The sequence below is a fragment of the Fistularia commersonii genome, chromosome 30 (genome assembly GCF_037954325.1).
Source record: "Fistularia commersonii isolate RoL2024-O1a breed Wild chromosome 30, RoL_Fcom_v1.0, whole genome shotgun sequence".
Classification (NCBI taxonomy): Eukaryota; Metazoa; Chordata; class Actinopteri; order Syngnathiformes; family Fistulariidae; genus Fistularia; species Fistularia commersonii.
Genome location: NC_141313.1, coordinates 8614393 through 8627553, shown reverse-complemented (window position 1 = coordinate 8627553; position 13161 = coordinate 8614393). Strand labels below are relative to the sequence as shown.

At 44.4% G+C, this 13161-nt stretch overlaps 1 long non-coding RNA gene across 1 annotated transcript; it reads right to left on the bottom strand.

The window, feature by feature from the left end:
* Positions 1–7103: 7103 nt before the first annotated feature.
* LOC147216337 (uncharacterized) lies at positions 7104–12726 on the bottom strand. The gene is made up of 3 exons (XR_015109139.1): positions 12448–12726; positions 9388–9463; positions 7104–7172 (listed from the first exon to the last, which is right to left on the bottom strand). It is a non-coding gene; the product is annotated as an uncharacterized LOC147216337 (long non-coding RNA).
* Between the last annotated feature and the right edge of the window lie 435 nt (positions 12727–13161).

Sequence of the window (13161 nt, the reverse complement as noted above, 5' to 3'; positions counted from 1 at the left end):
TCTCTGCCTTGATTTCATCACGCAGTGGCTTCAAAATCCAAGGCTTAGTCATGTCCTGAATAAGATCCTTCTCTGATGACGGCTATAATTTGGGAGAACCTCTTACTTGGTGAACCCTGAAGGTCCTGATGGATCTTGTTTTGGTTACAAATTAGTTGTAGTAGCAGTAGTTTTAGTAATAGCAGTCAATGTATTCCTGTGAAGAGTTGTCATGCTGGTCAATAATTCTTGCAGTGTGTCTGACCCCGCTGATGGGATTACATAATCTTGTTAACTTCAGGTTTCCTGTAATTTGGAGAGACAGCCGCCATTGTAATCAGACTCTTCCTCTCTTTCCTCGCTCATCACCCTCTCTGCGGAGTGTGTCCCGCGCTTATTTATACTACTTAAGGACAAATCAGCCGGCTGATTGAAACCAGGCGGCTGTGTTTTCGAGACGCCGGGTTTTCTTCCCGTTTTTCTCGTGGACGGCCAGCGGGGGGCGCCGTTAGTGAAGCAACCGCAGGCGAAAAAGGCATGTTTCCAGAAAGGGTGGGGTGGCACTTAATGAGATTTAAGTGGAATAAAAGAAGGGAGACTGTTTCCTGAGCCATGTCGGCAATAGTTGGCATTTATTATTTTTTTCCTTCAGCTTCTCATTTTAATTCTCAATATAATCCAGTTACAAGCATTTTACTCCGGTAGACCCGCCAATCATCCGATAACACCCGTACGTATTCATTCAAGTAGCTCATAGTGCTAGAGTCTGGACTCTATCCACCCCACTGACTCGAAGAGAGGTGAAGTGAACCCCCCCCCACCCCCCCTCTTCAATCACTGACCTAGATATTATTTTTACAGCATGTAGAATTGGTATGAAAAAAAAAAAGATTTTCAACAAACAAGAACTTTTTCAAGTCTGGACATACCAACACATATGATCAAGTCAGATTTGATTTATTTGCCACCGAAAACCCAACCCAGCTGTCTGCTGTCACTTTCCATTGTAGAGCAGGTCTGGACCAAACTCTTAAAAATGATTGACCAACGTGGCTAAACTGCATTTTAGCGGTGCAGAAAACTCGGACAGATCCCGGTTCAATATGGGCGACCTTCTGCCTCGACCGGTTGGGGTAGAAAGAGAGCCACAGATGAGCTCATTCTAATAATAGCGCAGTAGCGCTATAAGTGGCATGCTAATAGCTGAAATTATTTAATGATAACTTTAATTTTCATAAATGGAATAACAATGGTGGACACTCGGTGAGCCCCGCCCAATGGGAATGTGCGAAATAAGAGAGCCCAGGCATTCGGGATGAAGACCGCCTCACTGATACCGACATCACCCTCAGCCATGAAATTGATTAATCATACAATCGTATATATGTTTATTTCCCAGGTTTAACCTTTTGAGTCCGGCTAGAGCTAATACCTGGCCTTTTTATTACCTGTTTGTTTTTTAAGCCGCCATTTTTTTCAGTCTGCGGTCCCTGCCATTAGTCTTGCATTTCTTCTGTTTAATAGTAATTGCTCTACAAGTAGTTTTTAATTAGGTGTTTATAAATATCAGGTTATATTCTGTGATTTTTCCCTTGTTTATTTGGATCTTCAATACAACGTTTACTCTACGTTTTCGGTCTTTCCACCCGTTTCATTTTCCGCAACCAAAGATTTTCGGTTTTCCTCTCGTAACCCGCCGGTTTGAAAACAAACACGCCTTTTTCTAACCGATTCATCCGACGCCATCGTGAGTCTTGTCGGATGTTTGCCGTCATGTCCGACACGCTCTGGTGCCGAGTCAAAGAGCAGGAGTCTGTCTGCAGCTGCGGGCCCCATCTGCGTCTTTTCTCTGCACTTCTGTTCCTCGTGGGACGTCTGTTAGCCTCTCCGCTAGTGATCGATATCACAGACCTCCCAGAGGGCCCCCTGTGTGAGCAATATCTGTGCTGATGATAGATAGATGGATGGATACACTGATCTTTTTCTGTATTGATCCTATCGGTATGCTCTGAAAAATGTCCAAAGGTCAACTTCTTACTGGCACGGTGGCGCAGTGGTTTGCACTTCCGCATTATTGCAAGATGATCCCTGGTGTCTGCGCTGGGATACCTCCGAGTTCTCCGGGTTCCTCCCGCAGTCCCAAAACAGACTGCGGAATAAGGGGTATCAATGAAATATACAACATGCTAATTAGCTTAGCAATACGAATGCCGGTCTTTGGTTTTGCTGGGCGAACTGGCTCGAAATTCAGTGGCTCCACATAACGGTTGCACTTAAACATCTCATTATCCCACATCACTATTTCTCAGCGTGACATCATGAATAATAGATTACAAGAGTGTTACCACAATATTTTTATAGAAATACAAAGATACAGATAATGCTATGGTAGAAAAAATATGACCGCTAGTGTGGAAAAAAAAGATTATATTAAGAATCGGTCCATTTGGAGGAGGATGTATTTGTTTCAGAGATTTACACCAAATTCATATAATTAGTGTGTAGATATGATATGTATTCTTGCTTATGTTACGGCCTTGTCTGCGCGTCGCTTCGAAATCATAGCTCTCGCTCCGACACTGACATTTGCATTTTTCAGTAATTACAAGTTGGATAGCTACTCCTTGTCCCAGCGCCATCTCCACAACGTGCTTTCTCGTGGGATCATGGGATGGAGTTATAAAAGCTGCGGGGACCGTGGGTTTTGCCAACCCTCGCTGCAGCAAAACACCCAGCAGCAGCCAGCGAGGCGCCCGCCATCACAAAAAAAAAAAAAAAAAAAAAACAAACCCCGCTCTCCCCTCCGGAGACCTCCCCTCTGCCACGACCCCCACGCAGGTCCTTCTTACTATCAGGCATTTCTCTAAAGGAGGTGCAAAGCCTGTGGGGGCGGGACTCTCAGTGAAAGGGTTTATTTTAAAGTAACCCTCGCTGTCAGTGGGGGTTCATGGGAGGGGCGGGGTGATATATCGCAGCGCTTTAACGGCACCGCAAATATATCTCGCTGACAAGATTGCCTCGGATTCTTTCCCGGAGTGTCATTCAAGACTTTGTCAATGCGTCTTAATGGCTTTTTCACTCGGCCTCCCCGGCAGTTGAAAAACACCGTTGTTGCAGCACTGCGGAAGTACTACCTAACTAAAATCCGCACGTAGTTGCTGCAGAAGTTCCTTTCTCCAACTTCTGCGCGGTGTCTTTCACAACAACCCGAGACGCTGAGCTCAACAGGCTTTTCATGGACTCTTAAAAATCAGTTTCAACAGATGAACGCCAACTAAAATGTTTTGAATTTAGTCATTTCTCAAAAGAAATGAAATCAAGTCTGGACTATGAGCTATTCGAGGATGCATTTAAATTATGCATCTTGATTTTAAATTTCTAACACAGCCAATAATATTATACAATATTCCCTTCATGTGGTTACACTTCCTGGGCCAAGACAGTTACATAACTAAAAAGCATCTCTATCCCCCTCCAATCTTCTTTAATATGTTTCTCAAAGTCCCAGTCCGAACTTTTCCCATCTCTTCCAAATCTCCACCAGCATCCCTCGGTTGTATAAACAAGAACAGACCGGCTTCTGTGATCCGGGGTGGATTGTGTTCTTGGCATTGCCAGAAGTTGTTCGTGCGATTGCAGGTTCAGCCGAGTTGCCCGGGTAGATATTAGCAGTAACACTTTGACTTCTGGAAGACAGATGCTGATCCCTGCTAGCATATAAACAAAATGCCAAGTTTGTATCCCCCCATGAAGAATTGTTAATTTGTGTTTTTTAGGTTGATTTATCAGTTCATTAATTCATTATCTATACGTGTTATCCTGCACTCAGTGTTCTGAGACCTTTCCCTGCTGTCATTGGTTGGGAGCCTGTGCCACATACGGAGACATATAAGTACAGCCATTCACCCTCGTACATCGCATAAAGACGAACAACCGATCGCTGGCTTGGATAATTCAGGGTCTTCAGTGAGCCTCTTGCACATTTTTGGACAGTGGGAGGAAACTCACGCAGACACGGGGACAACATGCTAACTTTGCGTAGAGATTGACGGATTCTAACCAGAGACCTGCTTGCCGTGAGTGCTAACCACCAATCATGTACCCTTATACGCTCACTAGGTTCAAGGAAAGGAAACAACGTTCACTGCTAGCACGATGCTAGTATGATGCTAGCTTGTGTGACTCGCTGTGGGCTAGTCCTTCGAGTTCATGTTCACCTTGTTTGTTGAAATAGGACAAAGTCCTATGAGAATGAAGCAGCTTTGCTGCTCGATGCAGGGTAAAGTCGTACTGAGCTCACTGGAGTGAAATAAAAAATAAACAAAACAAGCAGTCCGTCAAATTCACACAAACCCTCAGCTGTTCTCATGACTTTTGTGGATTTAGACGTCCTTTGGGACTTTGGGGGGAACTTTATAAATAACATCAAGCATCTATTAAATTCTTCTAGCTTTCACCGGTTGGATGTGGATAAACCCCGACAAACAATTGGAGGCTGAAATTCCAGAGGCGTTTTTTTACGACTTTTTTTTTTATTATGATCAGAAGCTTTTGGAAGGGCAGCGATGCCGATCGGCAACCAAACACTCCTCACTTCCAGGAAGTGTATGTGTGTGTTTTCTGTGTTGCCAGTGGCGATGCTATTGCCGATGACCACTGTTCTGGTCCTGGACTTGATGTACTCATATTTCCGTGGTGCGTCACGTTTCTATGGTTACAGGCATTCCTTGCTGACCGCGCCCCACCATTGGGTTCTGATGATTCATTTGCTGCAGCCAGACCTTCTTCTTTTTCCCTCTTCTCTCCCCCACACACACAAACACAACATTTCTATGGTTCCTCTTAATCACCCGCTGCTCTTTTGGTCTGATTTGGCAAACTGGCAACTCAACCAAAGTTCAGGCATCCATTAGTTCTTTTAAGAAGTCTGCTATTTTGGACATTTATTGATTGACAGGCATGGGTTCAGCCTAAAAATCTGTATAATACCTGTGTCAGTGCTAAAGCTATCCTTCCTACTACCAGGTCTTTACTTGAGTCAGTACGCAAGATCTTGAGAGCATCACTTAATGTCTCTTATGGATCATCGCTTTATCGCCTCTTCGCTCGAGGCTTCTCAGGTTTCACGGCTTTTACGCCCGGATTATATTTTCTATCGGGCCGTTTGTTTTGTTTGAACATCCGGGCCGCTTCGCGCCACGCTCCGATTTATTTTCCCCTTATCCGTCACCGCCTGTCAGTGAGGCAGCGACAACACTCGGCAGGGGATTTGGATTTGTCGTCCCGCCTCGGGTCCAGCTGGCTTCGCCGGGGGTGTTGATTCACAGGATGCTCGTCTCCTCAGCTGATTTACAGAGGCAGCCGCTCGCTATCGGATTCAACCTCTGGCGGAGTGGATCCCCGACACGTCAGCTGTGATTGACAGTTTTCAAATTCTCTCACTGACCGTATTGATACGCGTTGGATGGATGGATGGATGTATTGATTTTATCCTGCAGTACTAAAACATGAAATCAATCACAAAGTCCAAACTGAAAATAGCTGTTAGACCAGAAAGTATTCCTATCTATTCCTGCTATATGTGGCTCGGAAGGGAAATATCAACGAAAAGACCCCCCCCCCATGGCCTTTTCCGGGGCTCAAATGTCTCTTTACTTGGTCCGGATTGTCAGGGCGGTGCTCTTTAATGGACAAACTCGATGCAAGATCGGTAAAACGTTCTGTGGTTGGTGTGTGCTACGCAGTCCTGAAGTTACGAACTTACGACGACAATAACATCGGGCTCTTTGTCCGCAACATAGCGAGGGGACGTGCGTCAGTGACCGTGAACGAACAATTATGCAACGACTAAACCGGAACGCGAACAGAAGCATTCTTTATGCAACCCCGTGACAGCACTTCAATGAAATTATAGCCACTTTTTGAAATGCCGCCGGATTGTCGCAGTCCACGTACAATAAAATGTACTCATTGTGAGTATTGCCTGATGACGTCGGCCATTTTTTTTTTTTTTTAAATTGCCATGCTTCTGATATAATTATTTAATTTAATGACTATATTGGATCAGGACAAATAAATACAAATCTGTCTGTCCAAATATGTTCCGAATTAGGGAAAAATCCTTTAAATTCCCCGAACAAGAGGCCGACGTGCGGAGGATGGAGAACAGATGGACTACAGATGGGCTGTAGCTCCGCAGAAACCCGTTCATCAGGCAGTTTTGGCCTTTGGCTGTTTCCGTACTTGCTTATGTTTATAATCCAACATATCAGTTGTGCGTTAATGTAGAATTTATGTGCAGAATATCGGTTTCATTCACGCTTGGGTGTTTTCCCGGATTTCGAAATGCCCGAAACTGGGAAGACGACGCCGTCCCTTACACAGATGCAGGAGAATGTCGGAGTTGGCTTCATTTTTGAGGAATGCCGTTGAACGGTGGAGAAGTTCATGTCACACTCTAACGCTTTCGGGACAAATACTCCATTAATGCCACAGTGACCCATTCCAATGACCCTTATACACTCTACACATTGAGCATCTGGGTGTTGGGCCTGCATTGGAGCTCAAAATAATAGCTGCCGCCATGAGCATCAACACAGACTTCATGCTTTTACCACCAGGCGGTGATGATGGTGGTGGTTTTGACGTGCTGCAGTCACAACAGCAAAAAGCTTGTCGCTTTCCTTCCACCCTACGGGGATCCTTTGAAGAAACATCGCCCACGATAACCGTTTTACATTCTCAGAATAACCTTCGAAGGCGGGGTGGGATGAGGAAGGGGTGTGAGGGGAGCCGGAGGGTGGGGATGTTGTGTTTGAGGTCGACTCCATCCAGGCGCAGACCGCTTCACTGTTCCCCGAACACACAGTTTCGGCGTGATTCAGATCAGGGCAGGTAATGGAGAGCACATGGAGGTAAAGCATCCGAAGCCAAAGAAAGAACTGGATCCGGGCCTTGACATTTTTTAGACCAATCTGAGCGAATTGCTGAATTCTTTTGTTTTCCTGAAGGTATTTTGTTTTATCTGCCGGGGCCTTTATCAAAGGGTGCCCGTCTCAGTCGAGCGGGGTTATGGTCTGTTGTGATTTGTGATCGTTGAGCTTTCCAACATCCCGATTTAAGTAGTTGGGTACTTGTGTAAAATTGACGGGCGATGTGTCAGAAGGGAATTGGCAGCACAACGGGCGAGGGTTCTGGGAAAAGGGAACAACGTTATCTTAGACAGTTTCTCATAAACCGTCAGCCGCCGTTGGAAGAGAGCTTGAAATTTTATCATCGTTCTTTTTCTTGTATTTTGAAATTCTCCTCGGGGAAACAAATATTTATCAACAGATTCGTAGCAACGATATAAACATTTAACACAGGTGTGAAATGAACTATTTTTCAGCGAATATTGTGTCACCGCTATGCCGGATCCAAGCACCTGCTGACCTTGGAATGAGCGGGCAGCCATTAGCCACTATTGCTGATTGCTAGCCTAGTTTGGTAAATTACAATCAGTGTGTGCAAACGCAAAACTGGGCGGAAAAAAATACGACTGTCAACCGAATGTGGATCTGCGATTCAGGGAGAAGAAGTCTGCAAAAGAGGGAGTTTTATTTTAAACAAGTAGATTTCATCTGCAGTAAAAGAGCTTAGGTATGGATAGAACAGAAAACCCTTTGTCCGTTATGATGTATTTGTAATCCAGTAAAGACTGGAAGTACCTAAAAATCTAACCATTCATTTGTTTATTATCTATTTGGCTTATCCCGCACTGTCATTGGGTGAGAGGCGTGATTCACGTGTCAAACAAGACATACAACCACTCACTCTTTCATTCACACGTCACATAGACGTACAAAAATGTACTCATTGGACATTTTAGGGTCTGCAATTAACCTCTTGCATGTTTTTGGACTGTGGGAGGAAACTGGAGAACCACACAGAAAGACTCCTGTTGGAATTAAACCAGGGACCTTCTTATTGTGAGGCATAAGTGCTTCCCACTGTGCAACCGTGCCGCCCACTGAATCGGAATAGAACCAATTTTCAGATATACATTCATTGCTGTGCGTAAAAGTGACTGCTGCTGTTTAACAATTATATAATCAATATCAGCCATGTAGGGAAGTTTTCTTCTATTTTCTTGTTTACAACCGGTATAAAATTTGGAATTCGTGTCAAAGTTTTCCACATCACGCCTTCTGAGTCAATCTGACTTAAAAAACGGCGAATATATTGGCCTATTCCACATTGCGCATCAGAGACGCATGTAGGGAACTGGCCAAGAAAAGTCTCCTGATGCTCTGCACTTTTACAGTCTCTGGCTCAAAGATTCGGGCTCGCCTAATAATCCCTTCCAGCGGTTACAAAACACTGCTCCTAGCGCTACTGGGTTCTCACTTTGTTGATATAAACAGACCAAAAGGTGATTCTCAACCGGAGAAGGATTTAATAAAGCTCAGCAGACGGACACAACGGGTTCCGTTGCGTCGCCGTGTTCCGAGTTGAACCCACAGAAGTTGCCGTTCTGGGAAACGAGCATTGTGATACCTCATTTTGATACTGTGAAGTTACTGGACGGGCGGTGAAAGCGTGACACAATTGCCACCTTATTTTAAATGGAAGCAAATCACAACCTCCCTACAAAACATTTTCCAAACCTCCCCCAATTGTATTTTTAGCCTCTCTGGCAGCCGCGTTCATCCTGGACTCCATATTGCTTTCCAGCGTCGATCGGTCGGGGGAGAATCAAACACAGGCTCAATTGTATTTTCTAAATGGAAAGTTAAATGCCTTGATGGCTTTTCCGTTGAGCTCGGCAGATTCGGACGGTTTTTGGATCCGGGCTGTTAATGCAGAGGAAAAACCGGGAGCTCGAACTGCTCGCCCTTTAGTGATGTTTAGTCTTTTCCAAAAGAAATACAAAAAGCATCTGTCACAACACCAGATCTTTGGAATGGAACGATGGCTGACGGCGCGTTGGATCCTATTTACGGTTAAACTGTTTATTACTCTTGCTTTTCATCAGCGTGACATTTTATTACTAAACCCAGAGGGGCCGCTGCCGTTCTGTGCTACAATGATGATGGCTAACCGGTCATCAATAAGTGAACGCAACTCTTTACAACGACGTCTTTCCACTGGGATAATTGCGGTAGAAGATGGTCCGAGGTCGATTTCGGTAAAACCCAAGGTTGTCATGGCCAGCTGTCAAACACGTTTAAATCATAGCAACTCTGTAGCAGGTTGCAATTGTTATTTTTCTCCATTTTATGAGATTCATCAGCATTTCTGTCAAAGCAGACTTGTTTCAGCACTAACTATCACCGTGCTTCTCCGAAAAAAAAAAAAAATCGAGCTTCTGGTCGTTGACCAGCGCTGGAGACGGTTCAAACAGTCTGACACGACCAGGAAGTTACTGACCTCCTTGTGATACTTCATCATCCTCCCTTACTGTCCTCCCCTCCTCTGCGGCAGAAGTTGTCAGGGCGCTGTTTTTCTTTGAGAGATGGAAGGAGGAAGAATTTAATCGGTGAAAAACGAAAAGTCCCGTTGGGTGGAAAACTGAGTAATAATCACTCTGCGGCACAGCAGCAAGAAGGTCCCGGTAGGATTTCGACAAGGGATCTTACTTTCTGTATGGAGTCTCAATGTGTCTGCTTGGGTTCTCCGACCCAACAGTCCAAAAACATGCAAGAGGTTGATTGGAGACCCTAAACTGTCCAAGACTGAATGGTTGTACCTCTCTATGTGGCGTTGGACTGAGAGAGTGAATTGTTGTAAGTCTCTATATTAGTGGTCCCCAACCTTTTTATCACCGCGGACCGGTCAACGCTTGATAGTTTTACCGCGGACCGGGGCGTTCGGTACACGCAGATTGTTTATATTGCGACTATAATACGTATAATTCACGTTTCCACTGTGTGGATTCACGTTTATCTCCCCTTCGAAAAGAAACTTCCCGTCTGACGTCTGTTTTTTACTCATTTTGCAAGCTTGTGGGTTCCATCTTTGGTGCTCAGGTGACCGAGACGTAACCGAGAGATTCCGGTTGTTTATCGAAATAGAAGATTTTTTTTATTTCTTGTTTGGCCCGGTACCGATTGATCCACAGACAGACCGGGGGTTTGGGACCACTGCTCTATATGACATATGAATGGTGTTTGTCTATTTGTGGCCCTGTGATTGACTGGCAGCTGGTCCAGGGTGAACCCTGCCTCTCGTCTAATGACAGCTAGGTAGCCTCTTGCCCTTCCCTTCCCCACGGCCCGGAGTGCAGGATAAGGAGTATAGATAATAATTGATGGATGGATGACAATGTTTGATTTGAAAAACATTGGAGCCCGTAAATGTTCCTTGTTTTTGAATCGCATGTGATGATAACAAGTTTAGCTCCTCCCGCTTATTTGTAATCTTTAGCCCTTCATGAACTATAAAAGTAAGCACTGTCTTTCAACATGGAGTCACAGGTGGACTAAAAGAATGTCCTCATATGGGGACAATTGGTTTAGATTACTTTTTTATGTGTACTGCCTAATGATTTCTATAATTGTACGGTAAAAAAAAAGTACAAGGTTCAGAAGAAGTACTACTTAATCTATTCATACGAGAACTGGTACAAGGATACCAGGTGCTTTCACGTACACTCCCACTGGATTTGAAAAATTGTCTGCCTTAGTAAAACCCAATGTTTTATGTTACCTGGGTAACGCAATTCCGTCTGTCTCCTCCTGTGCTCAGTGCGGCTTTACCTCTGCTGTACTTTATCCTCCCGACAAATATTTACGCAAGCAATGCCATGCGAGAGTTGTCGGCCAAAGCAAACGGTGGGCTGGACTTGCATTCGGCTTCTCACAGGCGGTTTATAAGAGTAGCTGTAAAGAAGATTCTGGAGGTCCTTATCTGTAGATGTTTAGTCACGAATTCACAAATCTAAAGAATGCAGCCCTGCCCCTGGCTTATCTCGTATTCTGACATGTGATAAATCAGCTGTAATTACTAATTGGGATGTCAACATACTTTCCAGGCAAAAAGAGCCTTTTAGAGCAATTAAGTCGTAATAAGTCCTTCTAGGCATGTCTGGCCACTCGGTCTGGCTAATGCCTCTGGAAGGCTAATTCACACTTATCAGGTCGCTGCTGTCTAAATAAATTGGGATTCAACCACAACTGCAGTCGTATTGTCATTCGTGTGACATAAAACTGCATAAAAATGTCTGCATAAATAGTATAGTTGGTTCAAACTAATGGAAAACTGAAGTGTCACTTCAGCGCGAGGTGGCTCGGCGTGTTCTTCTACTTCGATGTTCGGTGGATCGGGTTTGTCCCGTTTTTGAGGTAATATTGTGGTCTATTCAGTCTATTCAGTGTCGTACATTTTTCTTAAATACTCACTTTTAACGGGTGTAATTGTCATCTACTTTACAATAATTCCAATCATTCAACATGCACACATAGGCATACATGCCTACATGCATACGTGCATGCGTGCTCATGTGCATACATGCATGCATACATACAGATATGTATATGCACGTTCATGCATTCATGTATTCACACATGTGTGAATACATTTCTGTATACATACATACATAAATACATGCATGCATACATTTTACAGATATGCTATTCATACATGCATAAGGACATAATTATTGACAGTTATTTTGGATTTATATATTCTTTTAAACTAATCTGTGTATGTTATGCACTATTTTATCATTTGTAAATTTTCCGAATAACCGGCAGTTCTTTTAACAATCATTCCATGTGTGTTTAAGGGTCCGGACAGAAGCAGTTGTCTGTATTTAGCTATCATGCCTGAGTGATAAGACTTTTTGGGAATCAACTCCATATGTGGATTTCCTAAAAATTTTTCCAAATTGTTAAAACTTCACTTGAAGTCCTTCTAAATAATCCCTAATTATTTGTTTATCAACAGCAATGACAGGGTAAATTCTGCCCTCTGCTGGATTAGAAAGACCTACCTAAATGAAAAGCCAGCGTCACTTTCTAAGTTGTGTGTCTTTTGAAACAGGCGCACACACACTTGAAAACGGCCAGGATTTTTTTTTTTTTTTTTTGTCTTACCTGAATGCACAGCCTGTGTGACATTCACTTATTGTGGAAAAAAAAACAAAAAAAAACATGACTAAGCAAAACAGTGGCAAATATGAGTCCAATTAGCCACACTCAGCTTTTCCTGCCCGAGCCTCCGCGGGAAGGGCGAAGCAGCCCCAGATGTGGCAGTGGCCACCTTTCATCTGCGCGTTCAAGCCTTTTCAGCCCAGCCTGCGATGAACACAAATCCCAGCATTTTTTAAAAGCGCGCCGGCCGCGGAGCTGCACAACCCGTGAACCTTCTTGTGCACGTTACGCGGAAAAGGCTACAATGGAAACCAGCTACACTAGAGACTTCATGGAGGTCTTGATTCAGAACGGCCAAGGTAGGAGACTTCCGTCTGAGACAGTTCTGCCATCTTACCAAAAGGTGTCAGCACAGAAATGCTTTTTGGCGAGTCGAGCAGAGGAGTTGTCCGGGCGGAGGACTGGGAAGGTACGGGTGTGTCCGATAATGCGACGGTTCAGCCTTTGTGACTTGATGGCGACACATTGGTTTTACAATTCTTGTCCTTGTTGTTGTCGTGGCCAAATCATTCCCTTCGCTCGTTTACGTATTTCACCGTTTTCTCGCTTTATTCTCCAGCCGTACAATCAGAGATTTTTCACATTTAGGGGAAAGAAAAAACAAATTATAGTGTGCCGCCGCCACTCACGCTGCACCGTCTGGTATCCGGCTCTCGTTCTCGCAAGGAGGGGGTGAAAGGGAGGGGGGTGTGTGCAGCTGGAAGCGTCCTGACTGGCTCTCGAAGACACAAGGCCGCAACGCGTGAATGCTCGGCATCCCGGCCGAAGCGCGAGGGCCGCTCCGCACGATTAGATAACGCGCCTTGAAGTTTTCTCTATAAATAATACTACGCCGTTCTGCAGCGCTACATATGTCTACATACCGCACGTATAAACAAAAGCAGCAGCTCCTCATTTTTGAGAAAAAGACAAAACCAGATAAAGCCTGTTCACGCGGAACGCTCCGCAGTCATTGGCGGAGCCGGTGTTTATAAATGATTAGAAACGGCTTATTTTAAAACGCAATTTTCATTTTTCTTCTTTTTTTTTTTTGTTTTCTTTGAAGGGGCCC